Source organism: Cupressus sempervirens, chromosome 3 (assembly GCF_028749045.1).
Source record: "Cupressus sempervirens isolate cs-2001-9-10 chromosome 3, ASM2874904v1, whole genome shotgun sequence".
In the NCBI taxonomy this organism is placed as follows: domain Eukaryota; kingdom Viridiplantae; phylum Streptophyta; class Pinopsida; order Cupressales; family Cupressaceae; genus Cupressus; species Cupressus sempervirens.
The window spans coordinates 750,044,557-750,071,185 of NC_143120.1; the positions used below are offsets into that span (position 1 = coordinate 750,044,557).

At 34.1% G+C, this 26,629-nt stretch overlaps 1 pseudogene across 1 annotated transcript; it reads right to left on the minus strand.

Moving 5' to 3' along the window:
• Nucleotides 1-18,586: 18,586 nt before the first annotated feature.
• Nucleotides 18,587-20,257, minus strand: LOC149568986 (putative 12-oxophytodienoate reductase 11; annotated as a pseudogene). Its single transcript, XR_016362674.1, has 5 exons — nucleotides 20,125-20,257; nucleotides 19,892-20,032; nucleotides 19,666-19,796; nucleotides 19,382-19,561; nucleotides 18,587-19,299 (listed from the first exon to the last, which is right to left on the minus strand). The product of XR_016362674.1 is annotated as a putative 12-oxophytodienoate reductase 11 (transcript).
• Between the last annotated feature and the right edge of the window lie 6,372 nt (nucleotides 20,258-26,629).

Here is a 26,629-nt window from a genome sequence, read left to right on the forward strand (position 1 = left end):
ACCCATTTTAGGGTTTTCAATTTTCTTTCTTTCTTAGTGTAATCAACACTTTCAATTTTGATCTTGAAATTATTATAAAAGGAGGCTTCATCACCTAATTTTCACATCCATCCATTCTATATGAAAGCAATAGATTACATACATTTTAGAAAATACAAGTTGTCATTTGCAAGAAAAAATTCAAGGTACATTTAAGGACTTTCAATGTAGAAAACAAGGATTTATTTAATGCCAACTTTTCATGTCATATTCAAACATTTCCTTATCAATATATAGATTCTTTCTTCATAGGAGAGAGTGGAGTGGGCCATCAAGGAAGGAGATTCATCTTCATCAACCTTGTACAAGCATTCAAGTATTCATCCCTTAAATAATTCAAGAGAATACTTACACCAATGGTTCTATGATTTGAAACTTGTAGATTTATGGCATTTTTGGAGACATCCTACATTATCATTCTACATGATTCATAAACATACAACATTGATAGATCTTTGTTGATAACGAATCTCAATTCATCCACAGATATTTGACAAGGAATGTGAATATTTAAATTTATCTTGATTTTATATTCTTTCTCATTTCAAGGTTAATTCTTAAATTGGGGCTTCAAGGAAAGCCACTACCCCCCAAAAAAATATTTTGATTTTTTTTGTTTGTGTAGGAGTAGATCTACAAGTTTTTGGAGCAATGAATTCAATTTTAGAACTAGGATTTTAGGTTTCTATTGGACTTCAGCTTTTTGGTGTAGAGAAGGTTGACGTTGAGCAACCTCAACCTAGATTGACCAGGACCTTAAATTAACTTGGACCCTCCCAGTAGACCTTTATTAGAGGATCCCATATTTTCAAGATCAACAAAACTTAGTTTCAAGGTCATGAATCTGACTCTATTCCAATCTTTGACATAGTTTTTCAATCAATTTTCAGATTTTAGTTATCCCTTCATATTAGCCCTAAGGGTGAATTTAATTCCTTATTTTTTGTATCTATCATATGTTATTTTACATTACTTTAATTTTAATAAATAAATCTACTTACATTACACTATGATTCCTTCTCTTAGGGAAAGTAGGGACAAAACCTAAGAGAATTTCATATTGAGAAGATCACTCATTGTTGCTTTGCTATATCCTAATCAAAACTCCCTTATGGAGGAATATTATTATTCATCCTATACTTATGTGTGTATAAGTGGGATGCATTCTATTAAATTGTGGTGTATCCCATTTCACCCATTACATTTTGGTGAACACGACCTCTTACAACTCCATTTTGACTTTCGTTCTAGATCTAGTTTCATATCTTTTGTATGCATTTGGACACATCTAGATCTACTTATATACACTTCTATCTTTCTCATGTTACAAAAGTTATTTAAAGAATTATCCTAGCAAAATTCTATCACCTTTGAGATAACACAAAATCCTCCTATTAACTTACATTTACAATACATTTCCACTAAAAAGAATCAACTTATTTCATGCAATATTTCTTTATCCTCTCCCATAAGGATGTATTAGAGAAAGAAGATGATTTTAAAATTTCTCTTAATGATATTCCTCTTTATGGAGGAGAGTTGAGGATTGATGTTAACTCTTACATCACCATGTTGGTTTACATTAAGGATAAAAATCATTTATTGTAACCATTTTCATTATTTATAATTGGATTTTTATGGTAGATATATCCCTTACCTAAAAACCTAGATAATGTGTCCTCCTTCACAAGGATTCTTTTGTACTTCTTGCATGATATCTATTTGTATTCATTCTTTTCATGGCCTCATAGGACCTATGACCTTTTTGACTTGGATTGGGTGTTTCATGTGGGTATCATCTTGATGTTGAAATTGGTTTATTCTTGTGCATAACTTTCTTTAGATGAAAAATTAGTGCTTATTTTTTCATATTAAGGGGTGGCATGAAAGACATAGCCTCCTTATTGAATTTATTTTTTTTCATTTAACACATGATAGATAGAGTGCACTAGCTAACATAATTGGCAAGGGCCATTTACTCTCCCTTTTCACATATTTTGGATTGATTGACTAGAATAACATAGTTCACTAGTTTGTTTGAACTATCCTGGAATACACAAACATATTCAATTGCCATGATGATAGATAGATTGATTCATGAGGTGTGTAGACAAATCAATCATCATGGATACAAAGGACCGTGGTCCATTCATGAGGTGCACACATACACACAAAGATAAAGTTAACAAAAAGACAAGTTTTTTTTATAGAATTAGCTACTAGACACACAAACCTGCTAGACTATTCAATTATATATTTTGTGTGGTTTATAGAAAGACAAAAAATCTTACTAGGTGAGGAATTATTTTTTCTTTTGGTTTTATTAGTGATTTCTCTCGTCATGATTTTGGATTCTACAAGGAATCAAGTCTATTGGGGACTTTATTGTTGGGTATGTGCAGGATCATGGTGTGACAAACTATGGCGTTCAGTGGCAGTGAAAAACCAGCAAATCAGGGTTATGTCAACTTCACACATAATTTTAAAGTGGTTATGGACTTTATATCAAAAATTTGTAAGAAAATAATCTATAAGAAATTGAAATTAGTTTCTAAACTACTAGGCCTTATTTGGAGAAAAAAATTTGATTTGTCAAAAGTTTGGATTTCAATGCAGTACTACGAAAATTTCAGTGTGAAAATAAAAAGTAGGTGTATGTCTGACCACCTTAATCAAAATCAAATGATAATATTTTTAAATATAATTATAGATATAAAAAGTAGACTCATTCTCAGATGTGACGCATATTTTTTGGTATTTTTATTGAAAATAAATAATTAAATATGAATTTTCTACTAAAACATTTTCGAAAAAAAAAACTCCCATGTTTGACCATCTTAACTAATAGAAAATTTTACCAAATTTAATTTATTTTTTCTTATACTAGGCAAAGCATAGAATGTGATGCAACTTTTGGATTTAAAAAATGTTATACCGTTTGAAAGTTATAGGTATTTTTTAATTAGTATGTCAATAAACACTTTACAATAATCTTTATTGAAAATAAACTAATAAATACTTATCAAACTCAGAATTTGATAGCAATTATATCGATGGAATCTCGAGAGTGATATAAAAAAAACCCTTTTCATTTTATTCAATTTTGATCAAAATAACATTGTCAGATGGTTACCCAAAGTCAGAATGTCAGTGAAACCCTTCTCAAACATGTTTTTTGGGTTGACCGAATAGGCTTGGTAAATAGCAAGCCTAATCAGATATCTGATTTGAAATTGGATATCTGATATGAAATTGGATATCCAATTTCAAATCGAAAATCTGATCACGTCCGAAAAATTTCTACAAAATTTTGGAGGGAAATTTGAGAGGGGAGATTTTTTTCAATTTTAAATTTGGAGGGAGGGAAATTTGAGAGGAAATAAATTTAAGAGGGAAACTTTAGACTATTTTAGAAGAAAATTTATTTCGGGAAAGTGTGGACATTGATATTATTATAATAATTATTATATTATAGTAATATGTATGATTATTATTATTAAATATAATATAGTTATAAATATAATAATAATTATAATTATAACTAAAGATAATATAGTAATATATATGATATATATTATTATTATTAAATATATATAGTAATATTATATGACTAAATTATAATATATAATAATATATATGGTTATTATTAATATTAAATATATAATCTAAAAATAGATATGATTATTATTGTTATATAATTTAATAATATATTATTATTATATTAAAATATAAAATATTCTATAATTATTAAATATAATATTGTCATGAAATCCATCATTTCGATGCATTTCATGACAACATATGTCCCTAAGGCCCCTAGTGACCCCTTTTGACGCATTACCAATGCGTCCCTAGGGGTCCTACGTATATACATTGTCATGGAATCTGTCAAAAGGGGTCATAGGTCATCCTATGATCCCCTTTGACGCATATAAATGACTCTAATATGTCCCTAGGGGTAGGGACATATGTCATCATGGAATGTGTCGAAAAGCCTATGACCCCCTTCGACCCATATAAATGACTCTAATATGTCCCTAGGGGTCCTAGGACCCCTAGGGACATATGTCATCATGGAATGCATCAAACAGGGTCATAGGTCATCCTATGAGCCCCTTCGACCCATATAAAAGATTCTAATATGTCCCTAGGGGTCCTAGGACCCCTACAGACATATGTCATCATGGAATGGGGCAAAAGTGGTCATAGGTCATCCTATGACCCCCTTTTACCCATATAAACAATTCTAATATGTCCCTAGGGGTCCTAGGACCCCTAGGACATATGTCATCATGGAATGGGTCGAACAGGGTCATAGGTCATCCTATGACCTATGACTCCCTTCGACCCATATAAATGATTCTAATATGTCCTTAGGGGTCCTAGGACCCCTAGGGACATAAGTCATCATGGAATGTGTTGAAAGAGGTCATAGGTCATCTTGCGACCCCCTTCGACCCATATAAATGAATCTAATATGTCCGTAGGGGTCCTAGGACCCCAAGGGACATATGTTGTCATTAAATATGTCGAACGAGGTCATAGGTCATCCTATGACCCCCTTCGACCCATATAAATGACTGTAAACTCCTAGGGACATATGTCATCATAGAATGCATCGAAACCAGTCATAGGTCATCTTGTGACCCCCTTCGACCCATATAAATGACTCTAATATGTTCCTAGGGGTCCTAGGACCCCTAGGGACATATGTCATCATGGAAAGCATCAAAAGGGGTCATAGGTCATCCTATGACTCCCCTCGACCCATATAAATAACTCTAATATGTCCCTAGGGGTCCTAGGACCCCTAGGGACATATATCATAATGGAATGTGTCAAATGGGGTCATACGTCATCCTGTGACCCCCTTCGACCCATGTAAATGAATCTAATATGTCCCTAGGGGTCCTAGGATGCCTAGGGACATATGTCATCATGGAATGCGTTCAAAGGGGTCATAGGTCATCCTGTGACCCCCTTCAACCCATATAAATGACTCTAATATGTCCCTAGGAATCCTAGGACACCTAGGGACATATGTCATCATGGAATGCATTGAAAAGGGTCATAGGTCATCCCGTGACCCAATTCGACCCATATAAATGACTATAATATGTCCCTAGGCATCCTAGGACCCCTAGGGACATATGTCATAGGTTATTCTGTGACCCCCTTCGACCCATATAAATGACTCTAATATGTCCCTAGGGGTCCTAGGAACCCTAGGGACATATGTCATCATGGAATGCATCAAAAGGGGTCATAGGTCATCCTGTGACCCCCTTCAACCCTTACAAACAAATCTAATATGTCCCTAAGGGTCCTAGGACCCCTAGGGACATATGATGTCATGAAATGCATGGAAAGAGGTCATAGGTCATCAGGTGATGCCCCTCGACCCATATAAACAACTCTAATATGTCCCTAGGGGTCCTAGGACGCCTAGGGACATATGTCACCATGGAATGCATCAACAGGGGTCAGAGGTCATCATGTGACCCCCTTCGACCCATATAAATGACTCTAATATGTCCCTAGGGTTCCTACGACCCCTAGGGACATATGTCTTCATGGAATAAATCAATAGGGGTCATAGGTCAATCTGTGACGCCCTTCAACCCATATAAATGACTCTAATACATATGTCGTCATGAAATTCGTCGAAAGGGGTCATAGGTCATTGTGTGACCCACTTCGACTCATATAAATGACTCTAATATGTCCCTAGGGGTCCTAAGACCCCTAGGGACATATGTTGTCATGGAATGCATCGAAAGGGGTCACAGGATGACCTGTGACCCCCTTCGACCCATATAAATGACTCTAATATATCCCTAGCGGTCCTATGACACCTAGGGACATATGTCTTCATAGAATGTGTCGATAGAGGTCATAGGTCATCCCATGACCCCCTTCGACTCATATAAACTACTCCAATATGTCCTGAGGGGTCCTCAGACCCTTAGAGACATATGTCATCATGGAATGCGTTGATAGGGGTCAAAGGTCATCCTATGACCCCGTTCGACCCATATAAATGACACTAATATGTCCCTAGGGGCCCTAGGACCCCTAGGGACATATGTCGTCATGGAATGCATCGAGAGGGGTCAGAGGTCATCCTGTGACCCCGTTTGACCTATATAAAAGACTCTAATATGTCCTTAGGGTTCTTAGGACCCGTAGGGACATATGTCATCATTGAATGTGTTGATAGGGCTCAGAGGTCAACCTGTGACCCCCTTCGACCCATATAAATGACTCTAATATGTCCCTAGAGCTCCTAGGATCCCTAGGGACATATGTCATTATGGAATGTGTTGAAAGACCTATGACCCCCATCTGTTAGGAATAAGGTGTCTCAACCTTGGATAATTCCTATTCTTATTATTTGTTTTGTAAAATGTATTTCTTGCAAATAATGTTGATGTGTCGACATCTTGAATTGTGTATAAGGAGATCATCGCTAAAATGGTTATTACAGATTCCTATGACACGTAAGAGCTATGTCAAGAAGATTCAATGACAGGTGAAGACATGTGGCAACTGATAAATTTGAGTACTGTACACTCTACCCCAATAGTTGGGTTTGAGGGATCGCCCCAAAATTTTATTTGGGGTTCCTATTTTCTTGGAGAAGGGTAAAACCCTAATACGGTTACCTTTGGGAATAGCCCTAAAATGAAGTGCATGTTATAAGAACTTTTAGGGTTGCAAAGAGGAATGATGTGAGAAAGTGTATTGTCGGTATTGTGAGTTGCTACTGGAGTCTTCTGTTGTCGCTGTTGAACTTGCATTGCAAGTGTATTGTAACCTTGTGTTGAAGATAATACATTGTGCAGGTTCTAGAGGGGTGGGGTTGTTTTACCGAAAGGTTTTTCCCCACCAAAAAATCTTTGCGTTTTGTTTTTCTTTCTCTATCTATTTTATTTATGCTTGGTTGGCTGAAATATTATTGTTTACATGATATTGAATCTATAAGTATAAAAGATTTTAATAGGATTTGCACCATACTTCTCTTAAGAGATTAGTGTAGGAAGTTATTTTTGCACCTAAGTTTCCTTACACCATTGACCCATATAAATGACTCTAATATGTCCCTAGGGGTCCTAGGACCCCTAGGGACATATGTCATCATGGAATGTGTCGAAAGGGGTCACAGGTCCCCTTCGACCCATATAAACAACTCTAATATGTCCCTAGGGGTCCTAGGGACACATGTCATCATGGAATGCTTTGATAGGGCTCAGAGGTAATCTTGTGACCCCCTTCGACCTATAAAAATGACTCTAATATGTCCCTAAGGGTCCTAGGACCCCTAGGGACATATGTCATCATGGAATGCGTCGATAGGGGTCAAAGGTCATCTTGTGACCCCCTTCGACACATACAAATGACTCTAATATGTCCCTAGGGGTCTTAGGACCCCTAGGGACATATGTCATCATCAAATGCATCGATAGGGGTCAGAGGTCATCCTATCACCCCCTTCGACCCATTCAAATGACTCCAATATGTCCCTAGTGGTCCTAGGACCCCTACGAATATATGTCATCATGGAATGCGTCAATAGCAGTCAGAGGTCATCCTACGACCCCCTTCGACCCAAACAAACAACTCTAATATGTCCCTAGCGGTCCTATGACCCCTAGGGACATATGTCATCATGGAATGCATCGATAGAGGTTAGAGGTCATCCTGTGACCCCCTTCGACCCATACAAAACATTCTAATATGTCCCTAGGGGTCCTAGGATCCCTAGGGACATATGTCATCATGCAATGCATCAAGAGGGGTCAGAGGTCATCCTGTGACCCCCTTCGACCCATACAAACAACTCTAATATGTCCCTAGGGGTTCTAGGACCCCTAAGAACATATGTCGTCATGGAATGCGTCGATAGGGGTCAGAGGTCATCCAGTGACCCCCTTCGACCCATATAAATGACTCTAATATGTCCCTAGGGGTCCTTGGACACCTAGGGACATATGTTGTAATGGAATGCATCGATAGGGGTCAGAGGTCATCATGTGACCCCCTTCAACTCATATAAACGACTCTAATATGTCCCTAGGGGTCCTAGGACCCTTAGGGACATATGTCGTCAAGGAATGCATTGAAAGGGGTCATAGGTCATCTTGTGACCCCCTTTGACCCATATAAATGACTCTAATATGTCCCTGGCAATCCTCAAACTCCTAGAGACATTTGTCATCATGTAATGCGACAAAAGGGGTCATAGGTCATCTTGTGACCGCCTTCAACCCATATAAAGGACTATAATATGTCCTTGGGGGTCCTAGGACCCCGAGGGACATGTCATCATGGAATGCATCGAAAGGGCTCATAGGTCATCCTATGACCCCCTTCGACCCATATAGACGACTCTAATATGTCCCTAGGGGTCCTAGAACCCCTCGAGACATATGTCGTCATAAAATGCATCAAAAGGGCTCATAGGTCATCCTGTGACACCCTTCGCCCCATATAGATGATTCTAATATGTGCCAAGGGGTCCTAGGATCCCTCGGCACATATGTCGTCATGGAATGTGTCGAAAGGGCTCATAGGTTATTATGTGACCCCCTTTGACCCATATATACGACTTTAATATGTCTCTTGGGGTCCTAGGACCCCTAGGGACATATTTTGTCATAAAATGTGTCGAAAGGGCTCATAGGTCATCTTGTGACCCCCTTCGACCCATATAGACAACTCTAATATGTAGCTAGGGGTCCTAGTTACCCTAGGGACATATGTCATCATTGAATGCTTTGAAAAGGGTCGTAGGTCATCCTATGACCCCTTTCGACCCATATAGATGACTCTAAGATGTCCCTATGGGTCCTAGGACCCCTAGGGACATATGTCATCATGGAATGTGTCAAAAGGGGTCATAGGTCATCCTGTTACCCCCTTTTACCCATATAGATGACTCTAATATGTCCCTACGAGTCTTAGGACCCTTAGGGACATATGTCATCATGGAATTCGTTGAAAGGGGTCATAGGTAATCCTGTGACCCCCTTCGACCCATAGAGATGACTCTAATATGTCCCTACAGGTTATAGGACCCTTAGGGACATATCTGGTCATGGAATGCGTCGAAAGGGGTCATAGGTCATCCTGTGACCCCCTTCAACCCATATAGATAACTCTAATATGTCCCTACGGTTAATAAAATCTGTAGGGACATATGTCATCATGGAATGCATCGAAAGGGTTCATAGGTCTTCTTGTGACCCCCTTCGACCCATATAGATGACTTTAATATGTCCTTACGAGTCCTTGGACCCCTAGGGACATATGTTGTCATGGAATGCATCGAAAGGGGTCATAGGTCATCCTGTGCCCCCTTCGACCCATATAAATGACACTAATATGTCCCTACGGGTCCTGGGAACCCTAGGGATATATGTCGTCATGGAATACATCGAAAGTATCATAGGTCATCCCATGACCCCTTTTCGACCCATATAAACGAATCTAATATGTCCCTAAGGGTCCTAGGACCCCTAGGGACATATGTCGTCATGGAATACATCAATCGACCCATATAAACGACTCTAATATGTCCCTACAGGTCCTACGACCTCAAGGGACATATGTCATCATGGAATGCATCAAATGGGATCAAAGTTCATCCTGTGACCCCCTTTGACCTATATAAACGACTCTAATATGTCCCTAGGGGTCCTAGGATACCTATGGACATATGTCATCATGGAATGCATCGAAAGGGGTCATAGGTCATGCTACAACTGTTACTCCCTTCGACCCATATAAATGACTCTATTATGTCCCTAGGGGTCCTAAGACTCCTAGGGACATATGTCATCATGGAATGCATCGAAAGGGATCATAGGTCATCTTCTGATTGCCTTGATCCCATATAAATGACTCTAATATGTCCCTAGGGGTCCTAGGACCCCTAGGGACATATGTCATCATGGAATGTCTCGAAAGGGGTCAGAGGTCATCCTATGACCCCCTTGAACCCATATAAATGACTCTAATATGTCCCTAGTGTTCGTAGGACCCCTAAGGACATATGTCATCATGGAATGCATCGAAAGGGGTCATAAGTCATCCTGTGACCCCCTTTGAACCATATAAACGACTCTAATATGTCCCTAGGGGTCTTAGGACCCCTAGGGACATATGTCATCATGGAATGTGTTGAAAGGGGTCATAGGTCATCCCGTGACCCCCTTTGACCCATATAAACAACTCTAATATGGACATATGTCGTCATGGAGTGCGTTGAAAGGGGTTAGAGGTCATCTTGTGACCCCCTTCGACCCATATAAAGGATTCTAATATGTCCCTATGGGTCCTAGGATGCCTAGCGACATATGTCATAATGGAATGCATCGAAAGGAGTCATAAGTCAACTTGTGACCCCATGTGAGCCATATAAACAACTCTAATATGTCCCTAGGGGGTCGTCATGGAATGCGTCAAAAGAGATGATAGGTCATCCTGTGACCCCCTTCAACCCATATAAATGACTCTAATATGTCCCTAGAGTTCCTAGGACCCCTAGGGACATATGTCATCATGGAATGCATCGAAAGGGGTCATAGGTCATCCTGTGACCCCCTTCGAGCCATATAAATGACTCTAATATGTTCCTAGGGGTCCTAGGGACATATGCCATCATGGAATGCATTGAAAGGGGTCATAGGTCATTCTGTGACCCCCTTCAACCCATATAAATAACTCTAATATGTCTATAGGTATCCTAGGACCCCTAGGGACAGATGTCATCATGGAATGTGTCGAAAGGCGTCAGAGGTCATCCTATGACCTCCTTCAACCTATATAATCGACTCTAATATGTCCCTATGGGTCCTATGACACCTAGGGACATATGTGGTCATAGAATGCATTGAAAGGGGTCAGAGGTCATCCTGTGACACTCTTCGACACATATAAATGACTCTAATATGTCCCTAGGTGTCCTAGGACCCCTAGTGACATATGTCGTCATGGAATGCATCAAAAGGGGTCTGATGTCATCCTGTGATCTCCTTCGACCCATATAAATGACTCCTATATATCCCTAGGGGTCCTAAGACCCCTAGGGACATATGCCATCATGGAATGTGTCGAAAGGGGTCATAGGTCATCCTGTGACCCCATTCGACCCATATAAATAACTCTAATATTTCTCTAGGGGTCCTAGGACCCCTAGGGACATATGTCATCATGGAATGTGTCGAAAGGGGTCATAGGTCATCCTGTGACCCCCTTCCACCCATATTAATGACACTAATATGTCCCTAGGCATCCTAGGACCCCTAAGGACATATGTCATCATGGGATGTGTTGAAAGGGGTCAAAGGTCATCCTGTGACCCCCTTCGACCCATATAAATGATACTAATATGTCCCTAGGGGTCTTAGGACCCCTAGGGACTTGTCATCATGGAATGTGTCGAAAGGGTCATAGGTCATCTTCTGACCCCCTTCAACACATGTAAATGATTCTAATATGTCCCTAGGGATCGTAGGATCGCTAGGGACATATGTCATCATGGAATGTGTTGAAAGGGGTCATTGGTCATCCTCTGAACCCCTTCGACCCATATAAATGATTCTAATATGTCCTTAGGGGTCCTAGGATCCCACTGACATATGTCGTCATGGAATGTGTCGAACTCTTCGACCCATATAAATGATTCTAATAAGTCCCTAGGGATCAAAGGATCCTTAGGGATATATGTCGTCATGGAATGTGTCGAAAGGGGTCAAAGATAATCATGTGACCCACTTCAACCCAAATAAATGATTCTAATATGCTCGTAGGGGTCTTAGGACCCGTATGGACATATGTTGTCATGGAATGTGGTTAAAGGGGTCATAGGTCATCCTATGACCCCCTTCGACCCATATAAATGATTTTGATATGTCCCTAGGTGTCTTAGGACCCTTGGGGACATATGTCATCATGGAATGTGTCTAGAGGACCTATGACCCCCTTCGACCCATATAAACGATTCTAATATGTCCCTAGGAGTCTTAGGACCCCTAGGGACATATGTCGTCATGGAATGTGTCGAAAGCGGTTATAGGTCCTCCTATGACCCCCTTTGACCCATATAAACGATTCTAATATGTCCTTAGGGGTCCTAGGACCCCTAGGGACATATGTCGTCATGGAATGTGTCGAAACCTATGACCCCTTTCAACCCATATAAACTATTCTTATATATCCCTAGGGGTCCTAGGACTCTAGGGACATATGTCATCATGGAATTTATCAAATGACCTATGACCCTTTTCAACCCATATAAATGATTCTAATATGTCCCTACGAGTCCTAGGACCCCTAGAGACATACACCATCGTGAAATGTGTCGTAAGGGGTCATAGGATTCGACCCATATAAACGATTCGAATATGTCCTTAGGGGTCCTAGGACCCTTAGGGACATATGTCATCATAGAATGTGTCAAAAGGGGTCATAAGACATCCTATGACACCCTTTGACCCATATAAATGATTATAATATGTCCCTAGGGGTCCTAGGACCCCTAGAGACATATGTCATCATGGAATGTGTCGAAAGGGGTCATAGGTTGTCATGTGACCCCCTTCGACCCATATAAATGATTCTAATATGTCCCTAGGGGTCCTAGGACCCCTATGGACATATGTCATCATGGACTGTGTCAAAAGGGGTCATAGGTCATCCTTTGACTCCTTTCGACCCATATAAACGATTCGAATAGAAACAATATAGTAAAAATATAATAATATAGTAATAATAATAATAATATAGTATAATAATCGTATATATATATTATATTTATAAATTATAATAATAATAACCTAATGTATTATTATATATTAATAACATAGGTCATAATAATAATAATTTAAATTATAGATTATAATTTATAGATGATAATAATAATAATATATATTATATTTATAGATTATATATTATAACTATACATATTTCATAACTCAAATTAGTTATATAACTCACAAATTCGTTTTTCCCTCCAATTTTTTTGTCGAGCTAGTATCGGATAACCGATAAGGCTTGGGCCTTACTTTCTAGGTTTGGTACTTGGATAGGTGAAAAAAAGTTAGAGCAGATTTTGAATCGCTTTTATACGTCTTCAAACTCTAATTTTTCCACATCGCCACTTTTTGGCACACCATGATCCTGCACATACCTTGTTTCCTTGCTTCTTTAGTTTTGATAAGATCATCTTATTTATTTGATCCACTTTACCTTGAATTTGAGTTTGGATCATACTCTCGCTAAAGTGGGGGCTAAATGTATAGTCCTAAAGTGTACACTTTCTTTGTAAGACCTTCTATCCCCACCTTTTGGCGATCTCCTAGAATATAGATGCATTTATGCTTGATTTTCTTCATTTTCTCAAGCTTATATCTATTTATAAATATATTTTCTATATCCCCAAGATCTTAGAAGCCATAATGATGTAGGAAATCTATTGGGTCAAGGTCAAGGTCAACTTGAGCCCATTTTGGGGTTTTCAATTTTGTTTCCCACCTAGTATAGTTGGCCCTTTGGATTTTGATCTTGGAATCATTATAAAGGGAGGCTTACTCAATTCATTTGTTCATCCACTATTTACATAAGCTATCCATTATAATCTAAGGTGATCCATTCCATGTGCAAGCCATCTTTTATTCACACTTTCAAGCATGCAAGTCATCATTTGTAAGCAAGCTTTCAAGGTGAATTCAAGGAGTTCTAATATAGAAGACAAGGATTCATTGAAGGCCCTCTTTTCATGTTATTTTTCATGCATTTCCTTCTTATGATCTAGCTTGTTTCTTCGTAGGAAATAGTGGAGTTGGCCATCAAGGAATGAGATACACAGTCATCAACCTTGCAAGTGAATTCAAACATTCAAAAGCATACTTCCATCCATGGTTCTATGATTTGATACTTGCAAATTTATTTACATGGACAATACGGTGTCGGCTGACGTGCCTACCCTTTTAATGGCTAAGATGGTCATCTTAACAGGGTCTACATGGTGCTGTTATCATTGGAGATGATGTAGCAGGGTGTTTGAAGCAACAACACTAGAGGAGGGGTTCTAGCCACCATAGACTCCAACAAAGGTCAAAATCAGAATGTGCCAGCAATAGGTTTGATGGCTGGCGCGGTACTCACCACGGGGCCAAAAAATGTTTTCAAGTGCCAAAAACTGTTCAGGGCGGATAGTAACTTTTCATGCACTAGAGAGGTGTTTTACAGGGCCCAGGAGTGACTTTACGGGGTCATGAAATTTGAATGTAGCTAGGCACCAGATTTTCCAAACGAAAGTAGGTGGCCGGAAATGCTAACAGTGTCAGTGTCATAGCTAGAGAAGCAAATATCTAATGCCAAAATGGGGCCGCAAAGAGTTTTGAAATCTAGAATAGGTATTAGATTTGTGCCACACACACCGCGTATGTGGTTGCTGGGATATATAAAACCAAAGCACCATGGCAGTTGAAGTAAAGAAGTTTGCCAGAGGTAGTTGTGTGCCCGCTTGATGTGGTAAAGGTCGATGCTAGATTAAGTGCGAGATTAATGTGTTGTCAGCCAAAAATTTTGTGCTCGCTAGATGTAAATGCTGACTAACAAAGGAATATTCCTTGTGGGGGCTTGGGTTTCATTTCCCGGTTCTTGCAAAATTTCTTTGCAGGCCCTACTGGCCAAATTTGCAGAGAAAAACTAAAATACCAATCTGAATTAAAATAAATTGTAGATCTAAATAATGATCATAGCATATTTACAAATCGGGCCTTTGGGTGTTGGTTTGCAAAAAAAATTTCCTCAAATTCGACTATGGCCTAGGATAGGCGAATTTATAGTCAATTTTCACTAAATCGACATTCCAGATGCAATGGCAAGGTCCTTTTTGGCTTTAGATGCTCCCGATGACTACATTACTCTAGATATGGGTCGAGGTGTCCTCAAAGAGGTGAAGCAAGAAAGGTCTCGAACGGCTATATGAAGAGAAATTTCCTCAGCTTTGATACCATGTAAGAATTTGCCTTAGAGAAAAATCACCCAAGATCAACGAACTCAAGCACAAGCACAACAGTAGATCAACAAGGTATGATCAAAATAACAATATCCAAAATTGATTCATTGTCATTCAATGTTTTGTCATGTACAAGTACACTAGGAGTACCTGAATATAAAGGCCTATAGAATGCTTCTAGAATGTCTAGGAGTTAGCACATTGATAAGTCTTACAACCAAGCACATGTCCACCAGGAGTGGATTATCCTCCATTAAGCACAGGAGTAAGTGCGATGATGAGAGGATAAGAATACAAAGGTGTACTACGCAAAATTATGTTGTAGACACCATGTGCTTGAATAAGAGTGCAAATAATTGTGTTGTCTACATGACAACTCAATTAATTATGAAAACTCTAGTGTTGTAGACACCATGTGTTGAATTAGAGTTGCTTACTTCTGTATTGTCAACATGACAACTCATAAAAGTACACAAACTCCTAGGTGACTAACTAATAAATAATTAAATAATGCATTAACCTAAGTAAAGTGTAAATAATGAATACGTATTTACACCAATAGTGGAGATGTCCTACATTATTATTCTTCATCATTCATCAACATATAAGCATTCAAACATCTATGGATAATATATTCTAATCCATCCTTCAAGATTTTGTAGGTAAGGTGAATATTCACATTTGTATTACTTTCACATACCTTCTCATTTCATAGTTAATTCCTAAATTAGGGCTTGATCAAGACAAGACCCTCCCCCACCCCCACAAAAAAATCTATTTTCCATGTCTGTGGGAGAAGATCTATAGGTTTTTAAAACAATGAGTTCAAATTTTGGAACTAAGGTTTTAGACTTCTGTCAGACATTCACATTTCAAGTTTTTGGTGCAAATCAAGTTGAGCTCAATTGTGATCTCAACCTAGGTCAACCTAGAATCTCCAAGTCAACCTTTTCTAGAGGCTTCCAGATTTTTAGAATAAGATCTCAATTTTAACAATCCATTTTTAGATTTGAATTGACCCTCAAGGTGAGTTTAATTATTTATTTGTCATCTCATAGAACATACTTTGATGTTTCAAATCTGATCCTTTTATGTGCTTAGCTATCATATGTGTTTTTACATTACTTGTATTTTAAATTAGTCAAACTACTTTCATTACATTATGATTCCTTCTCTTAAGGAAAGGAGGAACAAAACCCAAGAGACTTCCATATTGAGAAGATCATGCATTGGTAGTTCCTTTCAATTACTAATTAGATCTCCCTTACGGAGGAATCTTGGTATTCCTTCAATACTCATGTGTGTAAGTAGGGTGCACTCCATTATATTATGATGTATCCCATTTGCCCATTACACTAAGAAGTCCAATATTTTTCAGTTTTCTAGTAAGCTTGGATGAATTTGCATAACTCATATTTTAAATCTCCAATTCAATAAAAAGAAATTCATCTCTTTCTATTCCACCCTTCCAATTCCTTCATGAGCTCTATTATTAATCACTTTAAACATTTATAATATTATTGAACGTTACTTTAGATAATTTTTCAATATGACAATGTGAATTAAATTCACTCCCCTTAACTATAAGCACACCACTCAATTTGATTGGTTCCACATTATTACTTCTCATCTATTCTTATGACATTCTCATTGGTAGAAAATAGTCCCCTCCTCTGAACATTAAATATTTTTTTTTAACTCATGCGAAATGGAACACTTTTATATTTCAGGTAAATATAGATGTTTTTAGACTTTTATACTTTATCATTCTTTCATAATGGAAAAAAACATAAATGTTTCTCCCATAATGCATATCTATGGGTGCGACGTATTTTCCTATTTTAACTTGTCCCCACCTATGTAGTGTGATTACAATTGAGACTCCACCATAGACTCTCCATTTCTTTTTGTAGACCAATAATATTGTAATCACTTGTGTTAATTAGTCATTAATCTTTTTCTATAATAAGCAATTATATGTAAGTATTTTTATTTTTATTTCTCTATTGTTTATATGTGAGATTTTTAAGTTTTAAAATTATTAAAATTATTTTACTTTAATTTCATTGGCTCATATATTTGGGGTCTTATAGGAGCTAACTTCTAGGAATTATAAGATAATATTTTCTAAACAACTATATATAAAAATATGAAATATATAAAACATATTTAGTAATCTTTCAATTTAAATAAAAGACTTATACACCAAGTACAATAATAACAATATGATAAATTAGAAAGTATATCAAATTATAATTATTTTTATATTAATTATTTTTGAAATATTTACATATATATGTCCTTTTTAAAAATGATAAATTTTAAAATATTTTTAGAATTTTTTAATAAAATTTTCATTATAAAAATGAAAATATTAAATAAATATTAAAATATTAATTTAACCCAACTATTAGATTTTTATATCTATTTTATATCTAATTAAACTACTATACTTACACAAATACAAGTTGTTATGTAACATTTGTTGCAATATACACTTTTAATGGCAATTATTGACTTTGAACCTCTCCCTATTAGATTACATCTGCCTTGGTGAATTTGGCACTCCTACGTAGGCTTGGAATTTGACGGCCGCCCCTGCGTGTCATATGATTTTTTCATAATGGCTAAACTTTTGTCATACCTTTCATTTTACGTTTTAAAAAAAGAGTTGAGTGTCGATTTTTTTGTTTTAAAATAATTTAATAGATCATTTTGAGTTTAAATATTTTATATTTTAGAAAATTATTATATAAATTAGTCATATATGTAAAATTCTCTATGAATGACTTATAATTATAAATTAGTAATCTATACAAAAATCTCAAATAAAAGAAGCAAGTTTCTAAGTTCATATACTTACTTTAAGAGATTTTTAAATAATATAATTATATATAAAAGTTTTTAAAAAAAAATCTAACACTAAAAATTACTAAAAACAAGTTTTTAAATTTATTATATTATATGATAACAAGTTTCTAAATTAATATAAATATACAATCATCAAATACAAAATAGAAACATATTAATATTATATATTATATATTTATCATAAATATATATTATACATATTATGAAAATCACATAAAATAGTAAGTTGCCTATAACAATAACAAATATCTTGTGATGGTTAAATTGTTGCGTTGTTATCCTTACCATCAAGGTTCAAATCTCATGGGGATGAGGTCCCCCGTTTGTGGCCTCACTGGTTCATAGCTCCAGGTCAAAGCGTTTACCCCTCTTAAAATAAAATAAAACAAATATCTTGTCTAAAAATTTAGCCTATAGATTCATACTTTCTTAGAATTTTTTTAGCGCGTCTATACAATTCAAAAGTGTAAAACAGCTAATACGACATGTTTTTTTGTACTTTAAATACATCCTTAAATCACAATTAATAATAAATTTTATATTCAATATTTAAAGTTCAAATATACCATCTGTGTTTTATCGGATATTTCAATGAACCCTAATTTAAATTTAGAAGACAAAAATGGTCAACGCATATGAATCTTCCTCTTTAAAAAAGTTTGCCAATACTGACTTATCATATTTCATGGTATTGAAAATCGATTGATCTGTAACACAAGATAAATTGTCTGAAAACTTAATGAGAACTTCGGCTTGCAAACATCTGGAGAAGGTATGACTACATTGGACATATAAAAAGCACTCAAGATTCGAGGAATGGATAATCTGTGTATCCAACAACAAGATCGGCAGTATAGAATGTTTCTCTGTTGTATTTATTGAGGGGCGCATTCACCTCAAATCTTTTTGGCAAATCCGGATTTGCCAAGAACAGTCGGCCATAAGCAACCAAATCTGCCTTGCCATTGGAAATAGCTTCGTTCCCATCATCCCGATCATAACCCCCTGCAGCCAAAAATGTCCCCTTGAATGCTTTTCTTATGGGAATCAGACTCTTTTCACTCGCTATCGTCGTCTCCGAATTAACAATCCGGGGCTCAACGAAATGAGCGTACAATATCTTATATTTATTCAGAGCCTCCGCCATGTAAAGTCCTAGTGCCTCTGGATTTGAGTCATACGCTTCTGAATAAGCTGCTCTGCTCCGATTTCATCCACCACTGCTTCCACAACTTCAAGTGCAAATCTGCAACGATTCTCCAATGTTCCGCCATAGCCATCTGTTCGATCATTCACGCTGTCTTTCATGAACTGGTCCACAAGGTACCCATGTGCCCCATGGATCTCAACACCGTCAAACCCTGTTCATAAAAGGATTGATTATGTCAACAAAAGGAACATTCTCTTCTTCAAACCAAGATAGATCAGAATACAAAAACATACCTGCATCTATTGCATTCCTGGCAGCATTTCGAAAATCAGCAACTATATTGGGAATTTCCTCTGTTTTCAGAGGCCGGGGAGCAGAGAAATCTGACACATCCTTTCGATTCGGAAGAGAGATCTTTCCAGAGATTGGTTTGCTTGTGGAGGAAACTGGAGATTGGCCATTAGGCTGATAATCTGCATTCCAAGGCGCCCAGTAAATACACAACACACTATTTGTTGTGGAGGAGAGCCAACCAAATTGGAAAAAAAAAAACAGGGGAAAGAGTAGAAATACTGACCCACATGAGAGACTCTTCCGCAGTGCCAAATCTGACAGAAGAAAACGCCCCCTTTGTCATGCACAGCCTTCACAATGGGCTTCCACGCTTCAACCTGCTCCTTTGTCCATATTCCAGGCGTATCTACATACCTACAATTTGAACAGAAATCCTATGGATAAACATTCGAATGTTTGGAATATTTAGGGGAAAAGTGAAAACGAAAGTGAGTGGAGCCCTGACGCACCCTTGAGCAGTATCAGAGACACCAGTCGCCTCAGCGATCAATAAGCCACCGCGTGTTGTTCTCTGAGAGTAGTACAGGGTTGCATGCGGCTGAGGAATGTTGTTGTACGATCTCTGCCTCGTTAGAGGAGCCAAAACCACTCTGCAAATAACATAAAAGGGGGTTTTGTTAGGGAGAAAAAAACGTGCATCAGAAGTTAAAAAAACCAATTTTGATTTGAAGAAGAGAAAGACCTGTGAGCCAAATTGAAAGGACCCATTTGGTAGGGCGTTAAAAGCGGTGCTGAGGCGGGCTTAGTTGCAGACATGGTGCTTTGTACAAGTCGAGGCTGAAATGTTTGAGATCGAAATGGATTTGAAATTGGGTGAGAAGACATTGGAGTCATCAGATATTTATAACAAGGCCCAGGTGAGGTGTGGAATGTTCAGTCAAAGCATGCAAACGTCAGTCCATACGTTTGCAGTTGCACAAGTGAAATTGCAAAGATGATGACAGGTGTGAAACGGAAAATGACGTGACGTCAACAGATGCAAACGTAGGGCCTTACGATTGCAGACAGCTGTAGTGTTAATCGAATACATTGTATGTAGTCACTCCAAGAAAGTTTTGCGCTCGATTCCTCTGAACTTCGAAAATATAGAAGTTTCAAATTTGTGTGCAACGACTTATAAAATAGGGGGAGAGGGCCCACTACTTGAACGTGTTCCAGTAGTCGTGATAGAAGTTAATCACTTAAGGCACCAGCTACGGTGTAACATATTTGCACCGAGCCGCTGCCTGTCTACACCCCTGGACTGCCTTGGTTGTGATGTCCGGTGTGACAGTACACTCAGTGAAATAAATCATGCTGTTATAAAAATTATAGATAATATTTTTTTATTTGAATATTTAGAATCCGCTGTATTTTTTAATTTTTTTTAATTTTAGGTAGTTTTAAATAAAAAAAATAAAAAATAATTATTATATTTTTATAAATAATTAAATAATTTTAAAAACGATAATAAATATTTTTTCATTGAAAACTTATTTATAAGTATTATTTCATAATTATTTAGTTAATTAAAATAGATAATATAAAAATAGTATTTAAATGATGCATTATAATATCGTGAATTAAATTACTATTGGATAAAAATCAAACAAAGTAATTATAAAATATTAAAAAATTAATTTTGTTTTAAGATTATGTTATACTAATATTTTTAATTATGATTTAAATAAAATTTCTTTTTAAAGAACTAATTGTTGTAAGAATTTTTATTGAATTCACAATCAAAACCAAATTTTGCATGAATATGCAAAGTTTATATTCCAAGTCAAAATCCACTTTTTGTGTGAATTTATATTTTCTTTTGTTGTTTGCTGACATTTCATTTGGCCAAAAATTACTTACACGAGAAATGCAACAGAGAAATGTAGCAGGAGAAATGTAGCTGTAGCAATAGTATGGTCATAAAATGTAAAAAATTAAACCTAATATTTAAAATAAAAATAAAAATCAATATATTATTTTGATAATATTTTGTTATTAAATTTTAGTTTTAAGTTATAATTTAGAAAAAAGATTGTTTCAATAAATCTTAAGATTTTTTTTTTATTTATAAAGTTCTAAAGTTTTTTTTTTTTTTTTTGTTATTTCCATATTTTAATTATTTTTAAGCTTTAATTTGATTTGCCAACCATTTTACAAAATGTTATAATGATAAAGATAATTTTTATTTTTTAAAAATTACTTTTACCTTTAAGTCTTGTTTTAAGCTTTTATATATATATATATATATATATATATATATATATATATATATATATATATATATATATATATATATATATATATATATATATATAAAATTCCTAAACATCTTTTTTTTTAATATTATTTATAACATTTTAAATAATTTTTTCAATTCATTATAATTGCAATTGCATTTACATTAAGGTTCAAAGTTCAAGAGTTACAGTTAAAGGGTTAATTATAATTAGTGTTATAATTTTGATTCAATTCAAGTTAGTGTTAAGGATATCATGTTATAATAACAAATACAAAAAGCATTCTAAATTGCAATATATAATTAAACTTAATTTAGTGTTCATACATTTATCTTTTATATTATACATAATATTTTAATTTAGTTTTTCATTTATTTCATAATTGGAATTACAATTACATTAAGATTTAAAAGTTATAATTAAAGGGTTAATCATAGTTAGTATTATAATTAGGGTTACAATTTTGATTAGAGTTAGTGTTAAGTTAAGGATTGAGGTTACATTAAGAAGCATGCTTACTTTTGTGATTAAAGTTAGGGTTTTTAATATGACCAAGATTAGGATAATGAGTTAGGGTTGTCTTTACAATTTGAACTAAGATTTTGTATAAAAGATACACCTAGTCTATTTCCCTCAATATCTCTTGGGTTTACCTATTGCACCTTACTAAAGATGAAATTGTTAGTTTTAGTTATGATTTAAACAAAATCTCTATTTTAATACTTACATTTAATGATTTAAATTTTATTCAAGTTTTTATATATTGAAATAATTATATTATTGATATTACATATTTTATAATTTTCTTCTATTAATTCTTATTAAACGTGGATACAACAAGTTCAACAGATGTTAAAGAGGATCACACCAACAAAATACAAGGTTATATCAATGAGCCCTTGGTCCCTTGGTCTATTGTTGTTAAAGTTGAATGGTTCACAAAAGAGTCCATTAAGTCATCATGCCTCTACTAATTTTGACTAGTATGAAAAATTATATTACATAATTTTTAATATATCTAATTGATTAATATTTTAAATATTAATTATTCTAATATGATATAATAATAAAGTTAAATAAGATCTAAGAAGTTATTATTAATAAATTATTTAAAACTAAATAATATATATTTTTATCTAAATTCTAAATTAAAAAAATATCTATACTTTTTACTTAAGATATTTCAAATAACATATAATAATATTAACTTACCATTCAATTCACTATGTGCATCCAATTAAACTTTATAATATTTTTAAAAAATTGTAGTTAAACTTAAAATATATAATAAATTCTTGTTTTAATGTGTTCTCACCAATTTTAAATAAAATAGTTGTACGCGAAAAACAATTTTTACACATTAAACTAAACATTTAAACATTTAAAATATAAGAAAAGATTTAATTAAAAAAAACATTAGTATAGTATTAATATCCAATTGAAAATTTATCTTGAAGTAAGAAAAATATTTGTCATGCCACTGACAACATTTTTGCACGTCATATGGCTAATTGTACGAGGGCAGACCAAAGCGTGTAGATGGGGTAGCTTGCCCGGCTCAGTGCAAATATGTGGCACCGTAGCCGGTGCCATATTTATAGCTATTTTTAATCACATTACCATCGTGTAATAATTATATATTTTTTAACATGCATGAGCGATATATATTTATAAATAAATATTTTTAAGTATTATTAATAACCCTGTTGAATAAGCGATATATTTTTAGTTTTATATTTAAAATTTAGAATTGTAAGTGTTATAAAATGTTTTTAGAATAATATTTTGTAATACTCATTTCGTAATTTTAAAAATATGATTTAAAATGAATTTAAATTTATTTAAAACTAAATACTATGTCTATTTTTATTACAATAATATATTTTATTATTGAATTTTACTATTGTATCTTTATTTGAATAATTGTACAACTAACAAAATAATAAAAATAATTATTATTTATTCAAAATTATTTTAATTACTCATTATTATATTTTAGTGGAGATGATTTAAGTCTCATCAACAAACCTTCAAAAAGTGCAACAAATTTTCTATTTAATTCATTATTATTTTTAAAAATAATGTAAATCATTATTTATTTATATTTGTTTGTTTGATCAAATATTCTAAGAATTCTAATATTTATTGAAGACAAACATTAATCTTACGTAGGGATGTGCAACTACCATGTGTTCTTCCATTCAAACCATCCTTTGTTTGGTCGTATCCTAGATCTTAGAACAATTCTTTAGTTATTTTAATCACACTATTTTGTTGTAGTTTTACAATATTTTTATATTATACAATAAAAATAAAGTCTTTATAGATTATAGATTACAATGGTGTGCATTTTTTTATTTGTGTCTAGAATTATTTTAAAGATTCTTTGTGAAATTTGATTTGAGCAATAAGAAAAAATAATTCATATTAGGGTTTCAATACTTTGAAAAAACTTTACACATATTTTTATATTCACCAAAAAGCAAAAAAAAATTTCATATCTACAAACATATTAAATCTTTAAAATAATTATTATCTCATTTAAAAAAAATTAAATGTCCAATAAATTTAAATCATGTTTTCTTCATCAAAATATGAATTTACTCTTCAAGAGTAAAAAATCCATACAAGCCATGACATTCTTTTCAATCTATAATTTAAAATAACATTTTAAAATGTTCTCACAATCTTTTTATGTTATAGAACAAAAGTATAGAGTTTTATTGGATTATAAAAAATGGATGGTTATAGTATTAAGTTATTCATTGGTGTACATTTTTTATTTGTCTAGAATTTTTTTTAAGATTCTTATATGCATGTTTTTATATTATTTCTATATTATTCCTTGATGGAAATATGTTCTCCAAATAAAGAAAAGAAAATATTTTATATCTACAAATTAGTAACCATACAAGGCTTATATTCTTTTCAATCTATTAAAATAACATTTAGAATTCATGATAATAAAATTTAAAAAATTGAATATGAATGATATAGAATGTTTACTAATTGTCTAATACAGTATAATAAGTATCTAGTATTGTACATTTGCCAACATGTATCCTAAAGTTCAAATAATTTTTTTTTGTTTTTTCTCAATGTAGAATATTTTAAAAATTTAATAAATAAAATTTATAATATTCCATTAAAAATGTTATAAATGAAGTAAAATTACATAAAGTAAAATTTCCATAATCCAATCCAAGATTCCAACATCACCATTAATAATTATCTTCAAATAAACAATTAGACATCAAATGCCTTATTCCACATATAAATCTTGAAAATTAAAATGCAAATTTTATTCACACAACATTGTTTTAACTACATATTAAAAAAATTCAACAATGTACTTAATTCATAATAAAATGTAATCTAAGACAACATTAGAATATGACTCCAAATGTTGATCTTAAGATTAAGAAATATAATGCTATATTTAAAATAATAATAACAACTTTTATTATTTTATTAATTGCATCACTAATGAAGTAAAGACACAAAATAAAATTTAATAATAAAAATAAATTACAATAATTTTTAAAAATAAATTTAAATTCATTTCAATTGTAAAAATGTTGACATAGTTTTATGAAATTAATCTTTTTACTTTGAAAATTTTATTCTAAAAACATTTTTTCATATTCAAAATTCAAAATATAAAATATGATGTAATTTATTAAAAATTAACTTTATATTACAACTAAAAGTAAAATGCTTATATCGCCCAAGGTTAAAAAAATATTTAAAGTATATATCGCTCATTCAAGTTTAAAAAAATATAAATATTACACGAGGGGAATGTGATTAAAAACATTTATAAATATTACCTCAGCTTTAATAGAAACTTATTTGATTTGAGGATTTGACACTCTGTCCCGTCACAGGAAACCATGTAAAAGTTGGCAAAGAGCCGAGCAAGGGCAGGAGTTCACAAGGCTACTGATGGTACAAATAAGTTGCACCGTAGCCGGTGCCGATCACTTAATACCTACACTTATTGACTTAATGTCCAATTTTTTTTGACAACATTGTACCAGTACTTGTGACTTTAAAGTTGTTAGTACAATGCTAACTACCAAAAATTGAATAAAATGTACCCTTAGTTATAAAAATTAACCAATGATGTGATGCCACATCAGCTATTCAACTATGGGTACCCTTTATGCACGACCATTGGTCTCACTTTTTCTTTGGGTTGTTTTGGACAACTTGGCAAAAAACATGCTGATGTGGCATCATAACAGGTGACGTGGACTTGAAACCTTAATTATAAGTAGACAACTCGCCAAGTAAGCTGCTGTAGAAAATTGAGAGCGATTTGAAATTTCTATGTAGGGTTTTGGTAAGTGCGAAGTTAGGGTGTTCAAGTATTGGGTCCTCTCCCCATAGCCTATTAATGAGATAAATCCTGAAAAGAATAGCCTTGACATCCACCTTTATGTCCACGTGAACAAATTGCTACATTTTTTTTTGTTTTAATCAAATGTTTATGTTCCACAATTTAATAGATATTTCTATTATAATTTGATTTAACTTAGGATTAAAAAAAAAAGATTTTTTCAATTTATGATCAGACTAGCAATCGTACCTAAAGGGTGCAATAGGTACGGTGAATAAATTTTGTATTAATATTCGCTCAATTGTAATTAAGTTATGGTAATAAATGATTTTGGAAATTATGCATATTTGATGGTATGTTAAATTATTTTGCTTGTATGTTAAAAGTATGTCTATATTGTGTTTATTGTAGAGAAATGGTAAATTTAAATTAATGAAACTTTTTTTTTTGCCCCAACAAGATTTAGTATTGTTTAGTTTTTGACAAAGTATAAAAAAAAAAGTTGCTTAAACTTAAGGTTGGCTATATCTAAATCAAAACAAAGTAGTCTCTAGTATGTAGTTTACATGAAACTCATCAAAGTGTATTCTAATTAGATTGGATGTAGATTTGTGCTTGTTTCTTAA